Source organism: Lissotriton vulgaris, chromosome 2_1, assembly GCF_964263255.1.
Source record: "Lissotriton vulgaris chromosome 2_1, aLisVul1.2, whole genome shotgun sequence".
Classification (NCBI taxonomy): Eukaryota; Metazoa; Chordata; class Amphibia; order Caudata; family Salamandridae; genus Lissotriton; species Lissotriton vulgaris.
This window is the reverse complement of record NC_141687.1, coordinates 1,452,105,638-1,452,123,466: the sequence shown is the minus strand read 5'-3', so window position 1 is coordinate 1,452,123,466 and position 17,829 is coordinate 1,452,105,638. Positions and strand designations below refer to the sequence as shown.

At 50.7% G+C, this 17,829-nt stretch overlaps 1 protein-coding gene and 1 pseudogene across 2 annotated transcripts in view; both read left to right on the top strand.

Moving 5' to 3' along the window:
- Positions 1-17,829, top strand: part of LOC147732744 (ficolin-2-like) — a 589,146-nt gene that overhangs the window by 83,060 nt on the left and 488,257 nt on the right. The window lies entirely within an intron of this gene.
- LOC147732745 (uncharacterized) lies at positions 1,531-3,460 on the top strand (annotated as a pseudogene).

Genomic DNA, 17,829 nt, shown 5'->3' with positions numbered 1-17,829 from the left:
ACCCCTGGATCACACCGGACACTTCTCCTTCATATCGCCTGCAGCATCTTCAGCTTCAAGCACCAACAACCTGCGTGACGAAACCCGACACAACTTCGACCCTATGCACCCGCTTCCTGTGGGTGAGGTAACTCAAAAACGCCGGTGTTCCCACACTGGTACACACCTCTAGTGTATGTGTCTTAAGTTTCATCCTTCTAGGTTAAGCAGAAGTCTCCTTAAACAGTAACTTTATAACTTTTACGCACCATTGACTTTACATTGCTGCATGCGTGTGCTTTAAGCGCTGCACCCCAATCCCGCAGGCTTTTCCCGACTTCAGCATTGCTAGTCCCGACTGCTCCCAGCGATTCCCTAGGCCCTAGGCCTAACAACTGTTTGATTGGTATCTCTTATACCACTTTCTTAATATATGGTTTGAGTGGCCACCCGCCCTCATCCATAATTGTGCAACTTCTATATGTTTAACTGTGCTTTTGTTTATACGCTTGTGCCCCTTTGCTCATAAAGAGTACTGGGGATTATTTTAGTAATAAACACATATATTTTTATAATATATACTTGTGTGGTGTCCTTTCATTTGATATTACAGGATTGTGATTGGTAAAACAGCTCGCTTAACACGACCTCTTGAGTTTAGCCTTTCAGGCTGCTTAGTCCATGCTACCCCTAGGATAGCTTGTCTAAAAGGTTGACTTACAACCAGACACCATAAGGGATTGTTTGGACTGATACAAGGTGGTTCCAGAATTGGAAACATCATATATCAGGCCAACTTCTCACATTGGTGTGCAGCGGTGCGGATTTGAGCTTGCTGTTGTTTTACCATTGCAATCTTTTTATCAAATTGAAAGATCACATAAAGTACCTTAGGTACATATAAACAAAAGCTTAGCATATTTAAGGTCTACTGAACTTAGTAGTTGTAGATCAAAGGGATTAGCACACCCTGCCTACAACTCACTAGCAAGGTACAGTAGGAAAACACTTAGTGTAGGTAAGTGCACCGCTTGCACCTCACTAGCAGTCATGTCTGGCACAGGTGAAGCTTCCAGCTCTCTACCTGTGAGGGTTGACCTTACCAAGGCAACTTCCAGCTATGAAAAACTTAGCCATAAAGACTTGGGTGCCTTATGCATTGCAAGAGGGCTAAAAAGGGGTCACAACCCCACCATTCCTTCCCTGATAGCCATCCTGGAAAAGGATGACTTAGATAAGGCGAGTGCAGTTCCCTTAGAAACAGGAGATGGAATAAACCCCCCTGAGAATGAGGACGCCCCAGTGGTGGACTTGGAAGAAGAGGAAGAAGAAGAAGAGGAGGAAGAGGGCTCAGAAGTAGATGAGCCAGTTCAGAGGGGTAACCAGGTCATAGTTGGCAGGCTTAACCAGACCAACTTAGACCTACATGGGACTGGAGAGGGCCAGCACCTCCCCAGATCCTATAACATAATTCCCTCAGGCAATAGAAGGGTGAGATCTCCCTCAGGGGACTCTCATGTTTCTAGTGTCTCAAGGGAATCTCAAAGGGGAATGACTTCCCCCCAGAGAAAAGAGCATAGGGCCAGAATGAGGGCTGTCCTACTTCAAATAGAGAGGGAAGAAATAGCCTTGGCTCAAGCTAAACTTGCTTTAGCAAGAGAACAAAAGTTGTGTGGATTAGATTCCACTGGTGGCAGCAATATTCCTAGAGAGAAAGACAGGTCCTATGACAATAGAAACCTGGCAAAGATTGTAGCCCCCTACAAGGAAGGAGATGACATCCACAAATAGATGACTGCTCTTGAGAGAGCCTGCATGGTACAGCAGGTTCCTCAGGAACAGTGGGCTACAATTTTATGGTACTCCTTTTCTGAGAAAGGGAGGGATAGGCTCCTCACAGTTAGACCTGAGGATGCCAAAAACTACTCTGTCCTGAAGAGGGCTCTTATTGAAGGATTTGGCCTAACCACTGAGCAATACAGGTTGTTGTTCAGAGACACCCAAAAAGCACAGACTCAGGACTGGACTGATTTTGTTGATTGTGCCACTAAGGCTCTGGAGGGTTGGCTGCAAGGAAGTAAAGTCTCAGACTATACAGGATTGTACAATCTTATAATGAGAGAGCAGATCCTTAATAACTGTCAGAACCAGCTGTTGCATCAATACCTTATTGACTCTGATCTGACCTCTCCCCAAGAATTGGGAAAGAAGGCGGACAAATGGGTCAGAACAAGGATTAAGCAGAAACCCCAGAACCATGGTGGTGACCAGAAGAAAACAGACCAGGAGGGTGGGGATAAGAAAGATAAAGAAAAAGACCAGAAGTCTTCTTCAGGCCCACAAAATTCTAATAAGGAAGGTGGTTCCCAAAATGGTAACAAAAAGAAGAAGAATGATGGCCCAAAGAAACCTTGGTGCAATACTTGTAAGTCCATTTCCCATTGGGGGAGTGAATGCACCAAGAAAAATCCAGTCCCTACCACTGCAGCTCCTAAAGCACCTGCACCCCCTAGTACAGTCAGAAGTGGTAGTACACAGCAAAAGGGTTTAGTAGGGTTGATCCTGGGTACTGAGATGGAGTCTGGCCTAGTCAGAGTCCCTACTCAGGCAGTTCTGCTTTATGATGTGGACCTATCTTTGTCCACTACTGTGAGCCCCAGTAATCTGGGCAAGTATAGGCAGACACCTTTGATTAATGAGAAACTGGCTCAGGCCTACAGGGACACTTGTGCCAGTGTCACTGTGGTGACACCTGACTTTGTGGACCCTGGACAGATTGTACTAGGTGAGAAGTACCTAGTGACCAATGCAAGCAACACCACTACTACACATAGTGTGGCTGTTGTGAACTTCTCCTGGGGAGTGGTAAGTGGCCTAAAGAAAGTTGTTGTGAGTGTAGACCTCCCAGTAGACTGTCTGTTAGGCAATGATCTTGAAAGCTCAGTTTGGTCAGAAGTGGAGTACAGGACTCATGCAGAAATGCTAGGGATTTCAGCACATGTCCTTGCAGTGACAAGGACTCAGGCTAAGAAGTGCCTTCCTGAACCAGTGGTGGATCTTGGAACAATAGACCAACCACAACCCAAGAAGAAGAGCAAGAGGGTTAAGGCTGTGCCTTCCCACTTGCCCTAGGTTGAGGATCAGACTACACAGGGAGCTGACTCTGCAGTCCAAGGGGAGACTGCCTCTGAGGAACTTGAACCTGATCAGATTGAGTTTCTGGGGACAGGGGGACCCTCAAGGGCAGACCTGGGGCAGGCCCAATTAGTTTGCCCTTCCCTTGAACCCCTCAGACAGCAAGCTGCTGCTGAGGCTGCAGGGAATGCTCAAGGTACCCATAAAGTATATTTGGATGATGGGCTCCGTTATTCAGAGGCTAGAGACCCCAAGCCTGGTGCCACCAGGAGGTTGGTCATGCCTTTGCAGTTTAGGGGCTTCCTTCTTACCTTGGCCCATGATATTCCCCTTGCAGGACACTTAGGCCAGAACAAGACTTGGGACAGGCTTGTCCCTCACTTTCACTGGCCTCATATGTCAGAAAATGTCAAGGAGTTTTGTCGCTCCTGTGTCACTTGCCAAGCCAGTGGTAAGTCAGGTGGCACAACAAAGGCCCCCCTGATACAAATACCTGTGGTGGGGGTACCCTTTGAAAGAGTTGGAATAGACATTGTGGGTCCCATGGATCCTCAAACAGCATCTGGGCACAGATTTATACTGGTGGTAGTGGATCATGTCACCAGATATCCAGAGGCAATTCCCCTGAGGACCACAACAGCACCTGTTGTGGCAAAGGCCCTTCTTGTAGTTTTCTCAAGAGTGGGTTATCCAAAGGAGGTTCTCTCAGACAGAGGTACCAACTTCATGTCTGGGTACTTAAAGGCAATGTGGAAGGAGTGTGGAGTAAACTACAAGTTTACCACACCCTATCACCCACAGTGCAATGGGCTTGTGGAGAGATTCAACAAGACCCTCAAGGGAATGGTAAAAGGATTACCAGAGAAGCTTAGGCGGAAATGGGACACCCTTTTTCCCTGCTTGCTCTTTGCTTACAGAGAGGTCCCACAGAAGGGGGTTGGCTACAGCCCTTTTGAACTTTTGTTTTGCCACCCTGTGAGGAGTCCAATATGTTTGGTGAAGGAAGGATGGGAGTTACCTCTCAAAAAGCCTAAGCTAGATGTTGTGGACCATGTACTTGGTCTCCGCTCCAGGATGGCTGAATACATGGAGAGAGCATCCAAAAACCTGGAGGCCAGTCAAGAATTACAGAAAGCTTGGCATAACCAAAAGGCTGTTCTGGTGGAGTACAAACCAGGGCAGATGGTGTGGGTGTTGGAGCCAGTGGCCCCAGCAGCACTCCAGGACAAATGGACTGGACCCTACCCAATTGTTGAAAAGAAGGGAGAAGTCACCTATGTGGTTGACTTTGGAACCCCTAGGAGCCCCCACAGGATGCTCCATGTAAATCGTTTGAAAGCATTTGTTGACAGGGAGTCTCCTCATGGCCACAGATGGGGATCAGGAGGAAAAGAGTGACCCTCTCCCAGACCTGCTTTCCCAGAACCCTGATGATGGTTCAGTTGATGGAGTAGCCTTGGCAGGCAGCCTCACTGAGCAGCAACAGGTGGACTGCAGACAGATGTTGCAGGCCCACAGACACATGTTTTCACGCACACCCAGTCAAACTAACTGGTGCACCCATGAGGTTGACACTGGTGACAGTCTGCCTGTGAAGAATACAATCTACAGGCAACCTGACCACGTCAGGGATTGTATAAAGGCTGAGGTGCAAAAGATGCTTGAGCTTGGAGTGATCAAGTCATCTGAGAGCCCATGGGCCAGCCCAGTAGTACTTGTGCCAAAACCCCATACCCAAGATGGAAAGAGAGAAATGAGGTTTTGTGTGGACTACAGAGGTCTCAATGCTGTCACTAGGACAGATGCGCATCCCATTCCAAGAGCAGATGAGCTCATTGATAAATTGGCTTCTGCCAAGTTTCTGAGCACATTTGATTTGACAGCTGGCTACTGGCAGATCAGGTTAGCTGAAGAGTCAAAAGCCAAAACAGCATTCTATACCCCTAGTGGACATTATCAATTTGTAGTAATGCCCTTTGGTTTGAAGAATGCACCTGCCACCTTCCAAAGGTTGGTGAATCAAGTCCTTGCTGGGTTGGATGACTTTTGTGCAGCATATCTAGATGACATTGCTGTCTTTAGCTCCACCTGGGAGGATCACCTGATCCACCTGAGGAAGGTTCTGGAGGCCCTGCAAAAGGCAGGCCTGACTATCAAGGCTACCAAGTGCCAGACAGGGCAGAGCAAGGTTGTGTACTTAGGCCATCTAGTAGGTGGGGGTCATGTTCAACCACTGGAGAGCAAGATCCAGACCATACAGGACTGGGCTCCTCCAACTACCCAGACACAAGTCAGAGCCTTCTGGGCCTGACTGGGTATTACAGGAAGTTTGTGAAGAACTATGGGCCCATTGTGACACCATTAAATGACTTGACATCCAAGAAGATGCCAAAAAAGGTTCAGTGGACATTTAGCTGTCAAAAGGCATTTGATGACCTGAAGAAGGCCATGTGCTCTGCACCTATCCTGAAGAGTCCTGACTACTCCAAACAGTTCATTGTACAGACAGATGCTTCTGAGTTGGGGGTGGGAGCTGTGCTTTCACAACTTAATACAGATGGTCATGACCAGCCTATTGCTTTTATTAGCAGGAAGGCTGACCCCCAGGGAGAAACGTTGGTCAGCTATTGAGAGGGAGGCCTTTGCTGTGGTTTGGGCCTAGAAGAAGTTGAGGCCATACTTGTTTGGAACTCACGTCCTAATTCAGACAGACCATAAACCCCTCTTGTGGCTAAATCAGATGAAGGGTGAAAACCCCAAACTACTCAGGTGGTCCATTTCCCTACAGGGGATGGACTTTACAGTGGAGCACCGCCCAGGGACTGACCATGGTAATGCCGATGGTCTCTCCAGGCACTTCCACTTAGAACATGAAGACTTATCTGGTCAAGGTTAAGTTTAATGTCCCTGCGTTTGGGGGGGGGGTTGTGTAGGAGAGTAGGGTCTGCTATCCTATAATCACCCCAATTTTTGCTTTTTGCTTCACTGGTTTTCCCCTTAATGAGGCTGTGGGCCTGCTAATCAGACCCCCAGCCTGCTGTTCTCTCTCTAAATTCACATACATGTACTGTAGGTACATATCCCAATTGGAACTGGACTCCTTGTCAGCCCCTGTACCATGCACTACAGGTGCTCAGGGCATAGGTGCCACCAAGGTCTACCAGGGGCTGCAGCATATCTTTTGCCACCCCTGGCTGGTTCTTAAATTGACACAACTGGCTGATCCGTCAGCTGGGGCAAGTTGGTGTAATCACCTCTTGCTTAGATATAGTATACCTATATCTAAACCTCTATCTGGACACATATAAACCTGTGAGTCACTCCTATGGAAGGCCTTATCAATCCTGGAGGCAGAGTGCGTGGTTTAACATGAGATGGTGCTCTAGCATGAGCTGAGCCTGTCTGCAGCTGTCAGGAACAACTTCCTAAGCTGTTCCGGGATAATGCCATACCATTTACTATTAAGTGCATTATAATCCTCGCGGTTATATGTTAACTTTGGTTTGGCTTTATCAAAACATGTCGTGTAAGGTGTCGTACGATTTGGAATACTATCCCCTCAACAGTCCTGTCGACGGGGATAGCATTCCACCCCTCTAGAGGGAGAAGACATGTTACTTTACTGAAACGCGGCTGATTTTAAAAGAGCCTCAGAGCCACAAAATGGATGCTTCTGCCACAGACACGAGTCTGACCTCCTGCTGCTGACCGAAACTTAGCCGAGGAGGCCTGGACAAAGGCTTTCCTGTCACAGGGAGGTGTCACACCACCCCAGACAGGAGATAGTGGATTGTAGCAGGGAGGTTTGAAAGAAACCAGACACTGCCTGGGGAGCACAAGGCTTCCCCTTGCATAATCCGGTCAAACCGGTTCTGGGGCTCACCAGCCCCAGTCCCAGCACGACCCTGGACAAAGGGAAAGGGGTGTAACCACCCCTTCCTGGGTCCCATCCATAGGAGGGGACCTAGCAGGTAATCCAGCCCCCTAGATTGGTATAAGAATGGGAGCAGTGCCAACGCACTCAGATTATCCTGATGACATCCTACTCGACGTAGAATCAATCAATCAATCAATGACACTTATAAAGCGCGCTACATACCCGTAGGGTCTCAAGGTGCTGGGGGGGGGGGGTGCCGCTACTGCTCAAACAGCCAGGTCTTCAGCTTCTTCCTGAAGGAGAGGTGGTCTTGGGTCAGGCGCAGGTCGGTCGGGAGGGAGTTCCAGGTCTTGGCGGCCAGGTAGGAGAAGGACCTTCCTCCTGTAGTCGCTCTTCGGATGCGGGGGACGGCGGCGAGGGCGTGGTTGGCTGATCGGAGGTGGCGTTTGGGAGCGTAGAAGTTGACTCGGCTGTTGAGGTAGCTCGGGCCTTGGTCGTGTAGGGCTTTGTGTGCGTGGGTGAGGAGGCGGAAGGTGATTCTTTTGTTGACGGGGAGCCAGTGAAGGTCTCTCAGATGTCCGGAGATGTGACTGGTTCGTGGGATGTCGAGGATGAGTCTGGCTGAGGCGTTCTGGATCCGCTGGAGTCTCTTCTGGAGCTTGGCGGTGGTACCGGCGTAGAGGGCGTTGCCGTAGTCCAGTCGGCTGGTAACGAGGGCCTGGGTGACGGTCTTCCTGGTCTCGGTGGGGATCCACCAGAAGATCTTCCGTAGCATGCGTAGGATGTTGAAGCACGCCGAGGAGACGTTGTTGACTTGCCTGGTCATGGAGAGGGAGGAGTCCAGGATGAAGCCCAGGTTGCGTGCATGGTCTGTCGGTTTGGGTGCGGTGCCCAGGGCGGGAGGCCACCAGGAGTCGTCCCAGGCGGAGGGTGAGGGGCCCAGGATGAGGACCTCCGTCTTGTCCGAGTTCAGTTTCAGGCGGCTGGTCGTCATCCACTCGGCTACCTCTTTCATCCCTTCGTGCAGGTTGGCTCTGGCGGCGGTGGGGTCGTTGGTCAGGGAGAGGATCAGCTGGGTGTCGTCGGCGTAGGAGATTATGCTGAGGTTGTGTTTGCGTACGATGGCCGGGAGGGGGCTCATGTAGACGTTGAAGAGGGTGGGGCTCAGAGATGATCCTTGAGGGACGCCGCAGATGACTTCGGAGGCCTCTGACTTGTACGGTGGTAGGCGGACTCTCTGTGTTCTTCCGTTGAGGAAGGAGATGATCCATTCCAGCGCCTTGTCCTGGATTCCGATGTTGCTGAGGCGCCGTACTAGGGTGCGGTGGCAGACCGTGTCGAAAGCCGCGGAGAGGTCTAGGAGGATGAGGGCCGCTGTTTCTCCATTGTCCATCAGGGCTCGGATGTCATCGGTGGCGGCGATGAGGGCGGTCTCGGTGCTGTGATTGGCTCGGAAGCCGGACTGTGAGGGGTCGAGGGATCCGTTCGTCTCGAGGAAGGCGGCCATCTGCTTGTTGACGGTCTTCTCGATGACTTTGGCTGGAAACGGGAGGAGCGAGATGGGGCGGTAGTTCTTGAGGTCGGTGGGGTCCGCTGTTGGTTTCTTGAGTAGAGCGCTGAGTTCGGCGTGTTTCCAGCTCTCAGGGAAGATGGTGGTGTCGAAGGATGTGTTGATGATGTCTCGCAGGTGGGGTGCAATGACAGCGTCGGCCTTGTTGAAGACGTGGTGAGGGCAGGGGTCGGTCGGTGATCCGGAGTGGATGGAGTTCATCATGCGGATGGTGTCTTCGGTGCTGATCGGGGTCCAGGCGTGGAGGGTGGTGGTGGGGGGTGGTTGTTCGGTCATGGTGTGTGTTGGTTGGTTGTTGAAGCTGTTGTGTATGTCCGCGATCTTGTTGTGGAAGTATGAAGCGAGGGAGTTGCAGAGGTCTTGCGATGGGGTGATGTCGTTGTTTCCTGCACTGGGGTTGGAAAGCTCTTTCACGATGTTGAAGAGTTCCTTGCAGTTGTGTGCGTTGTTGTCCAACCGGTCCTTGAATGCTGTTTTCTTGGCGGCGCGGATCAGCTGGTGGTGTTTCCGGGTGGCAAGTTTGAAGGAGGTACTGTTGTCCGGTGTCGGTTCCCTTCTCCAGACTTTCTCGAGGGCTCGGCAGTTCTTCTTGGAGCTCTTGAGTTCGTCGGTGAACCATGGAGCCTTCTTGCTGCCGGGTCTGCTAGGCGGGGTCCTCAGTGGGGCGAGTTCGTCCGCGCAGTTGCTGATCCACTTCGTGAGGTTGTCGGCGGCCTGGCTGGGGTTCGCTGAGCTGGCAGGAGGGTGCTGGCTCAGGGAGGTGGCGAGCTGGTCTGCTGTGATCTTGTTCCAGCTTCTGTGGGCGGCCTGTTGCTGGTGTTGGTGGGTCGTCGTTCTCTTGAAGGTGAAGTGGAGGCAGCTGTGGTCCGTCCATTGAAGCTCTGTGGCGTGGCTGAAGTCGATGTCTGTGCTGGAAGAGAAGACTGCGTCGAGTGTGTGTCCGGCGAGGTGGGTGGGGGTGGACACCAGTTGCTTGAGTCCCAGGTTGGCGAGGTTGTCGAGCAGGGTGCTGGTGTTGCGGTCGTTGTTGATCTCCAGATGGAAGTTGAGGTCTCCCAGGAGGATGTAGTCAGCGGAGGGGAGGGCATGCGGGCTGACGAAGTCGGCGATGTCCTCGCTGAATTGTGTGCGTGGTCCAGGGGGTCGGTAGATCAGGGTGCCTCTGAGGGTGGTGTTCTGGTTGGTGTGGATCTGGAAATGCAGGTGTTCGGCGCTGGTCAGGGTGTTGTCGGTGCTGGTCGTGAGACGGATGGTGTTCCTGTGGATGATGGCGATGCCTCCTCCCATCTGGTTGGCGTTTCGGTCCCTCCGGACGATCTTGTAGCCCTCTGGGATAGCGATGGCGATGTCGGGAGCTGAAGAGGCGTTCATCCAGGTCTCCGTGAGGAAGGCAACGTCAGGGGCTGTGGCGTCTAGAAGGTTCCAGAGTTCGATGGCGTGTCTGTGGACGGAGCGGGTGTTGAGCAGGATGCACTTGAGGTGGGTGCTGCTGGTGTTCGACTTGGCGGGTGCTGGTACGAGGCTGGTCCGGATGCAGGTGAACTTGCAGGCGTGGCAGCTGAAAGGTCCGTGGGTACGTCGTGGAGTGGCTTGATGGCATTCTGGGAGTCGGCCGGTGTTGAGTGCGGTGAGGGTGGCGGCGGAGTACGTCAGGCGGGTCGGTCGGGGTCTTCGGGGGCCAGGGGTCCTGGCACTGGGCGCGGTCCAGGCGCGGACGGGCGCAGACGGGCTTACCTTTGGCGCGCCTTCAGCGCACAAACGGCGCGCCCGCTGCGCGTGACCGCTGCGCGTTCGCACGGTCGCCATTTAAGGCGAAGTGCGCGGGTGGGCGGAGCAGCTGGGAGGCGGGAGCGGGGAGGGAACAGAAGAGAAAAGGAGCGGGGCTAATGGCGGTGGCGGGAAGCGGGAGCGGGGAGGGAGAGCGGAGGGCGGCGAGGTAGGCGGGCAAGCAGGAAGGAGACAAGCACAAATGCACAAATGGACAAATGGAGGGCAAAACACGAAGAAGAAACGGCACAAAAAAAATACAGGCAACAATGCAGGTCAAAACGGAGGAAAAACAGTTAAGCAAACGATCTTACGGCACACAAAGAAAACAAGCACAAATTTCGGTCAAAAACCGGCGAAAACCAAAGGGGAGCGCTCAAGGCGGCAGCGAGGCCGGCGCTGAGGCAGAAGGCAGGCACTGGGGCACACGCAGCAGCTGGTGGCCGTGCGGCACGGGGGTGTCCCACAAGTGGGTCACACTCACCTGCGTCGCACGGTCGCCATTTAAGGCCAAGTGCGCGGGTGGGCGGAGCAGCTGGGAGGCGGGAGCGGGGAGGGAACAGAAGAGAAAAGGGGCGGGGCTAATGGCGGTGGCGGGAAGCGGGAGCGGGGAGGGAGAGCGGAGAGCGGCGAGGTAGGCGGGCAAGCAGGAAGGAGACAAGCACAAATGCACAAATGGACAAATGGAGGGCAAAACACGAAGAAGAAACGGCACAAAAAAAATACAGGCAACAATGCAGGTAAAAACGGAGGAAAAACAGTTAAGCAAACGATCTTACGGCACACAAAGAAAACAAGCACAAATTTCTGTCAAAAACCGGCGAAAACCAAAGGGGAGCGCTCAAGGCGGCAGCGAGGCCGGCGCTGAGGCAGAAGGCAGGCACTGGGGCACACGCAGCAGCTGGTGGCCGTGCGGCGCGGGGGTGTCCCACAAGACTAAAGAATCTCCCTTGTGGTCAAGGAGTGACCACCCTGTGCAAACAGGCACCATCCAGCACCTCGACATCTGCTTTGCTGCAGTTCCCGCCTGAACTCGAGTGACAGAGATCAACAAGATCAAGCTTGCCTGCCTTCTAACAGCCCGATCCACAGTCCCTGCAGAGCTGAGACCCGTGGAGGCGACCGGAAGCGTGGGGCCCGCCATCTTGAAAAAACCATGTGACGCTGACCATGCAGCCCACAAGTGACCCTCAAAGCTGTACATCAGGGTTTGAGAATCCCCAGCCCTGAGCCACTTTTGCACCGAAGCTCACCCCTCTACACTCACCGAGTGCTGTGTGGGGCCCTTCTGCTTCTTTTGGCTCAACGCGTTGGCCCGGTCACTTGCCCATTGGCTTGTGGCCCCTGTACCAAGGGGACTACGAAATCTAATTTGTGATTCTGGTTGCTCCAGACTTGAACCCGCTCCTCTGAAAAGGAGCACCTGCTCTGACCCTCCTGATCCGAGTGAGAAGCAATCTTCTAGTCCTGCGTGGCTTGCTCTTGCCAAGTGTTGTTTGCTCCAATCCTGAAGCCGACAGCGCCGACGGCGAGAACCTTTGTGGGACAGCTCATGACCCGCTCCTGGACGTCGCAGATGCCCTAGAGCCCACGTGGCAGTGGAGAGAAGCTCCTCGACAACCACCTGATTGGCCCGACATTGCCTGGTTCCGTCCTGGTTCCACCCTGGTCACTGCTGAGTGACCCAGACTCTGTCCCCTCTGCTTTCAGGTACTTTACGACTCTGATCCACCCCTGGATCACACCGACACTTCTCCTTCACATCGCCTGCAACATCTTCAGCTTCAAGCACCAACAACCTGCGTGACGAAACCCGACACAACTTCGACCCTATGCACCCGCTTCCTGTGGGTGAGGTAACTCAAAAATGCCGGTGTTCCCACACTGGTACACACCTCTAGTGTATGTGTCTTAAGTTTCATTCTTTTAGGTTGAGCTGAAGTCTCCTTAAACAGTAACTTTATAACTTTTACGCAACATTGACTTTACATTGGTGCATGCGTGTGCTGTAAGCGCTGCACCCCAATCCCGCGGGCTTTTCCCGACTTCAGCATTGCTAGTCCCGACTGCTCCCAGCGATTCCCTAGGCCTAACCACTGTTCGATTGGTATCTCTTATACCACTTTCTTAATATATGGTTTGAGTGGCCACCCGTTTTCATCCATAGTTGTGCAACTTCTATATGTTTAACTGTGCTTTTGTTGAAACGCTTGTGCCCCTTTGCTCATAAAGAGTACTGGGGATCATTTTAGTAATAAACACATATATTTTTATAATATATACTTGTGTGGTGTCCTTTCATTTGATATTACAGGATTGTGATTGGTAAAACAGCTCGCTTAACACGACCTCTTGAGTTTAGCCTTTCAGGCTGCTTAGTCCATGCTACCCCTAGGATAGCTTGTCTATAAGGTTGACTTACAACCAGACACCATAAGGGATTGTTTAGACTGATACAAGGTGGTTCCAGAATTGGAAACATCATATATTAGGCCAACTTCTCACATAATTGTTCTGCAATATTTAAAGAGACAGGCCCCTGACGTGGTGTTACTGCAGGAAACCCACACACAAGGTTCCTCTTACTGTGCTCTGAACAGATGGGGGTATAAGCTGGTAGCACATGCAGGATACACCAAAGCTTCGAGAGGGGTGCGGATTCTTCTTTATAATTCATTCCTCTTTCACGTCCAATCAGTGACACATGACAAGATAGGGAGATTCGTCACCTTGTCAGGCACATGGGAGGGCAGATTACTCAATATTACATCTATTTACATTCCACCCCGACTCCACTCCCCTAACCTGGCTGAACTAGGAACACATCCGTTTAACTTGCCTGAGGGGGAGTTGCCACTTGGGGGGTATTGTAACTCAGCCTTGAGTGGGGATTTCGATAGGAGGCTACCAAAACCAGGAGAGCCGGCTGGGAGAGTTTTGAGAGACTTTTTAAAAGAAAGAGTTTGCTGGAAGTTTGGAGAGCGTATAATTCGTCATCCCTCCAGTGTACCTTTCACTCAAGTGTACATGGGAGTTTGTCAAGAATAGATTATGTATTTGGTAGAGTAGAGCAGCTCTCCCTGTTTGAAAAAGTGGCACATCTACCTAGAGGTATTTCAGACCATTCTTCAGTTGTAGTTACATGTGGAGGTAACCCCTCTGCCAAAAGATATGAGATGACACTCAACCCCTGGAACTTATGATTACTGACGATATGGAAGAGGCTTATTGAAACAACAGAAAATTACTTTAAAGAAAAGAAAGGGTCAGTCAATCCAGCCTCCACGTTGTCAGAGGCGTATAAAATAGTGATCAGGGGCAGGGAGTATCAATGGTTGTGGAATATAAAAAAGAAAAGCAAAAATAGCTACTTAAATTAGAAGAAGAAATATCTCACTTGGAAAGCTAACAAGCGAAATCAGCATCCCCCGAAGTTAAACACAGATTCCTCCTAAAACAGAAAGAATATAGGGATATTATAAAAGAGGCGGCTAAGGCTCACTACTGGGCCACACAATGTCGGATATATGAGATAGTGGGCAAAGCGAGCAAGCTGCTGACATGTCTGGACAAACGTTAGCATGCCTCCAGGTGGGTATTTGAGAGTGTGACAGAGGTTGGGGACTGACTTAAAGAACGGAAAAGTACAGTGGATGCCTTTCCAAAACACTTTAAATTGATCTACGAGCCCTCCTGTACGGCTACTGGGGACGAGGCAAGAGATTTGTTGTCTACCCTTTGGCTCCCTGTGTTGGATGACACGGAGGTGGAGGAACTTGATCTCAACCTGCTTCCTCCTAAAAAAAGGGGATGATGGATGGAGTGTTTGAGCCAATCAAACACTCACCCCCAGTCAACTGATCTGGATTTATTCCATCACCTTTCTTTAGCTCACTCAGCCACCCCAGTTCAGACATGGCCATATGCAAATCAGTCTGATCCTGCGCCTCATGGGAACAGTCCAGCCCGAACTGCCGAGCCATGTCTTCCCTGGACCGAAACAAGCATCCTGGGACCGGTTTCGGATTCATAATCCTCATCAGCCAGGCTATCTTGAATCCATTGGCCAAGTGAGCAAGGGACTCACGTCTGAGCATACCCTGCCAACTTAGGGCGAACAAAGCGATACAAAAGGGGATGATGGACGGAGCGTTTGAGCCAATCAAACACTCACGCCCAGTCAACTGATCTGGGTTTAATCCATCACCTTTCTTTAGCTCACTCAGCCACCCCAGTTTAGACATGGCCATATGCAAATCAGTCTGACCCTGTGCCTCATGGGAACAGTCCAGCCCGAACTGCCAAGCCATGTCTTCCCCGGAAGAAACCGGTCCCAGGATGCTTGTTTTCGGTCCAGGGAAGACATGGCTTGGCAGTGTGGGCTGGACTGCTCCCATGAGGCACGGGGTCAGACTGATTTGCATATGGCCATATCTGAACTGGGGTGGCTGAGTGAGCTAAAGAAAGGTGATGGATTAAACCCAGATCAGTTGACTGGGCGTGAGTGTTTGATTGGCTCAAACGCTCCGTCCATCATCCCCTTTTGTATCACGTTTACAATATGGCACACTGCAACATCCGCCTTGGGTTGGAAGAACAAGATGACACAGGCCACCGCCCTTTTTGAGACTGTTCACTTTGGGCTCCTAGCACTTAGTCCTGGATTTCATAAATGGGACCTTATTGGGCTTTCGAAGGTCGGAGATATGTGGACGGGAGATACAGAGGTCCCGTTCAGTGACCTGCAATGAGACTACGAACTAAGCATGGGGGAGCCTTTCAAACACCTCCAAGTCCGGAATGTGTTGTATAAAGCTGTGCCCAAGGGAACGGATCTCCCGGCCACCTCGCCACTGGAAGACAGACGCCTCGATGATTATTTGAAAGAAAAAGTAATCTCTTTGACTTATAGAAAGATTTTAAATACAGATGCTTTGGGGAGGATCCGATCTAAGTGGGTGGATTTGGCTTGCGCTGCTGGATTGGAATAACAACACGACTGTTTCCTTGTAAAATGTCAGCAGAGGTGGTCCGGAATAGAAAGGCTGCTGCAGAAGAATTATTTAATGATTTACCCGTAAAAACAACTGAACGGGAAGGTACAAAGAGCACAGGCACCAACAATGAAATGGATGCAATAAACTTACTAAAGAGGCTGGAAAAAGGTATGAAGTCGGAAACCACTAAATGATGGGCACATAAATCGCTGTCAAAATACATTAAAGTGGGCCGTATTTCGAGGGGCTTACGAATCCTTTTAACCCTGAGTTTTGAGAGCCCTAATCCGAGTATGTTACGATAATGGGGAGGGAGTAATGTGGCCGCATCGATGAATTTAGTGCATATTTTAGTGAAATATGCTGAGATAGACGTGCAAGCCTTTCTTGAAGAGATTGCACAAATTAATGAATCTTTAAACAAACTGGGACCGAGTGATTTCAACACTAAAACTAAGCAATATATTCAAGACAAACTGGCTAAACAAGAGGAGAAAATTAAACCTCGAAAAGCGCATACATTTTCAAGGGACAAATGCGACTAGTAAGAGGGTCGCATTTTTACTTTCGTCGGCAAACATGAAACCGCAAAAAAGCTATATTTGAAAAGCGTTCCCAGGGCTCCCAGGGCGCAAGTTTACCTCAAACGTCAGGGGGAACAATGATAGCAAACCTGACAGCAGACAGCGACTCCCTAACCCAGAGGTCTTCAAACTTTTTGATGCCGAGACCCCCTTGTAAAACCTTTTTAGGCGTAAGGACCCCCTTCTGACAAAAGTTTCTAGAAACTGGTACTCCTCATCATCAACTTTTGACAACCATAAATGCGCCTGTTAGATCTCATCACATCCCTCCATCCTTTATCCACCCACACTTTCACACATCCATCCATCCACCCTTTCATCCTTACATCCATCCTTCATCCATCTACCCTTTCATCCTTCCATCCATACATCCACCCTTCCTTCCATCCACCCATCATTCATCCACCCACCTTTTCACACATCCCTCCATCATTCATGCAACCTTTTATCTATTCATACATCCATCCACCCTTTCATCTTCCCATCCTTCATCCACCCACCCTTTCATCCTCCCATCCATACATCCATCCTTCACCTATCCACCCTTTCATCCATCCATCCATCCATCCATCCACCCACCCTTTCATCCATCCATCTACCCATCATTCATCCCCCCACCTTTTCACACATCCATCCATCATTCATCCATCCATCCACCCTTTCATCCATCCATCCTTCATCTGTCCACCCTTTTATTCTTCCATCCATACATCTATCCTTCACCAATCTATCCTTCATCCATCCACCCTTTCATCCTCCCATCCATCCATACATACATCCTTCATCCATCCACCCTTTCATCCTCCCATCCATCCTTCATCCATCCACCCTTTCATCCTTCCATCCATACATCCATCATTCATCCATCCACCTTTTCACCCATCCATTCACCCATCATTCATCCACCCATCTTTTTACATATCCATCCATCCTTCCGTCCACCCTTTCATTCTTCCATCCATACATCTATCCTTCACCAATCTATCCTTCATCCATCCACCCTTTCATCCATACATCCATCATTCATCCATCCACCCTTTCATTCATCCATCCACTCATCATTCATCCACCCACCTTTTCACACATTCATCCATCCTTCAGCCTTTCATCCATCCATCCACCCACCTTTTCTGTGCCTCTCTGATTGGGGGGGGGGGATCAGTATCTCTCTGCGTCGTCTTCCTTCTTCTTTCCCACTCATGGGAGGGCATCTCTGTGCCTCCCTGCTGGGGGCCGGGGACGTGTCACGGGACCCACAGCTCCAGGTGCGCAACATCCATTGAACTCAAAGGGCTACACTACAGCCACTTCCCGCAGCCCCCCCACCTCGTGTATGTGAGCCCGGCTGTAACAGCTTCAGGGACACACACACAGTCACACCCAAGTACTTGACAGGTCTTTAAAAGACCTTTAACTTGTTAATGAGGCGTTGATGTTTTTCACACCTCGGTGTTAATTAGGCCTCCGCCGTGAGCACCCTCAGCCCAATGCCAGGAACTGCACTCTGCAGAATCTGCGACCCCCTTCCCAGGACTCCACGACCCCCCTGGGGGTCGCGCCCCACAGATTGAAGACCACTGCCCTAACCAGTGAGGTGTCATCTGATTGCGATAGCATAGCCAGCATGGGAATCACCGGTCAGAAAAAGAAAGTATTGAGTTTAGGAGAGGAGGTCGATTTTTTAGCATTCGACCTACGGCACAACCCTGAGGCCGTGGAATCAACACTGCAGACCAGAGCAAGGAAAAAGGCAAGGAGAAGGGAGCGGCGCAAGAAACAAAAGAGCGCCATTGAAAAAAACTTATTGTCGGAATAAATGAACAATACAGACAATACCATTATCAACCTCTCCAATGTTACATTATCACAAGCGGAGGAACAACTACTCAGCTTGGGGGGACTTTCATTTTGCCCGGTAAG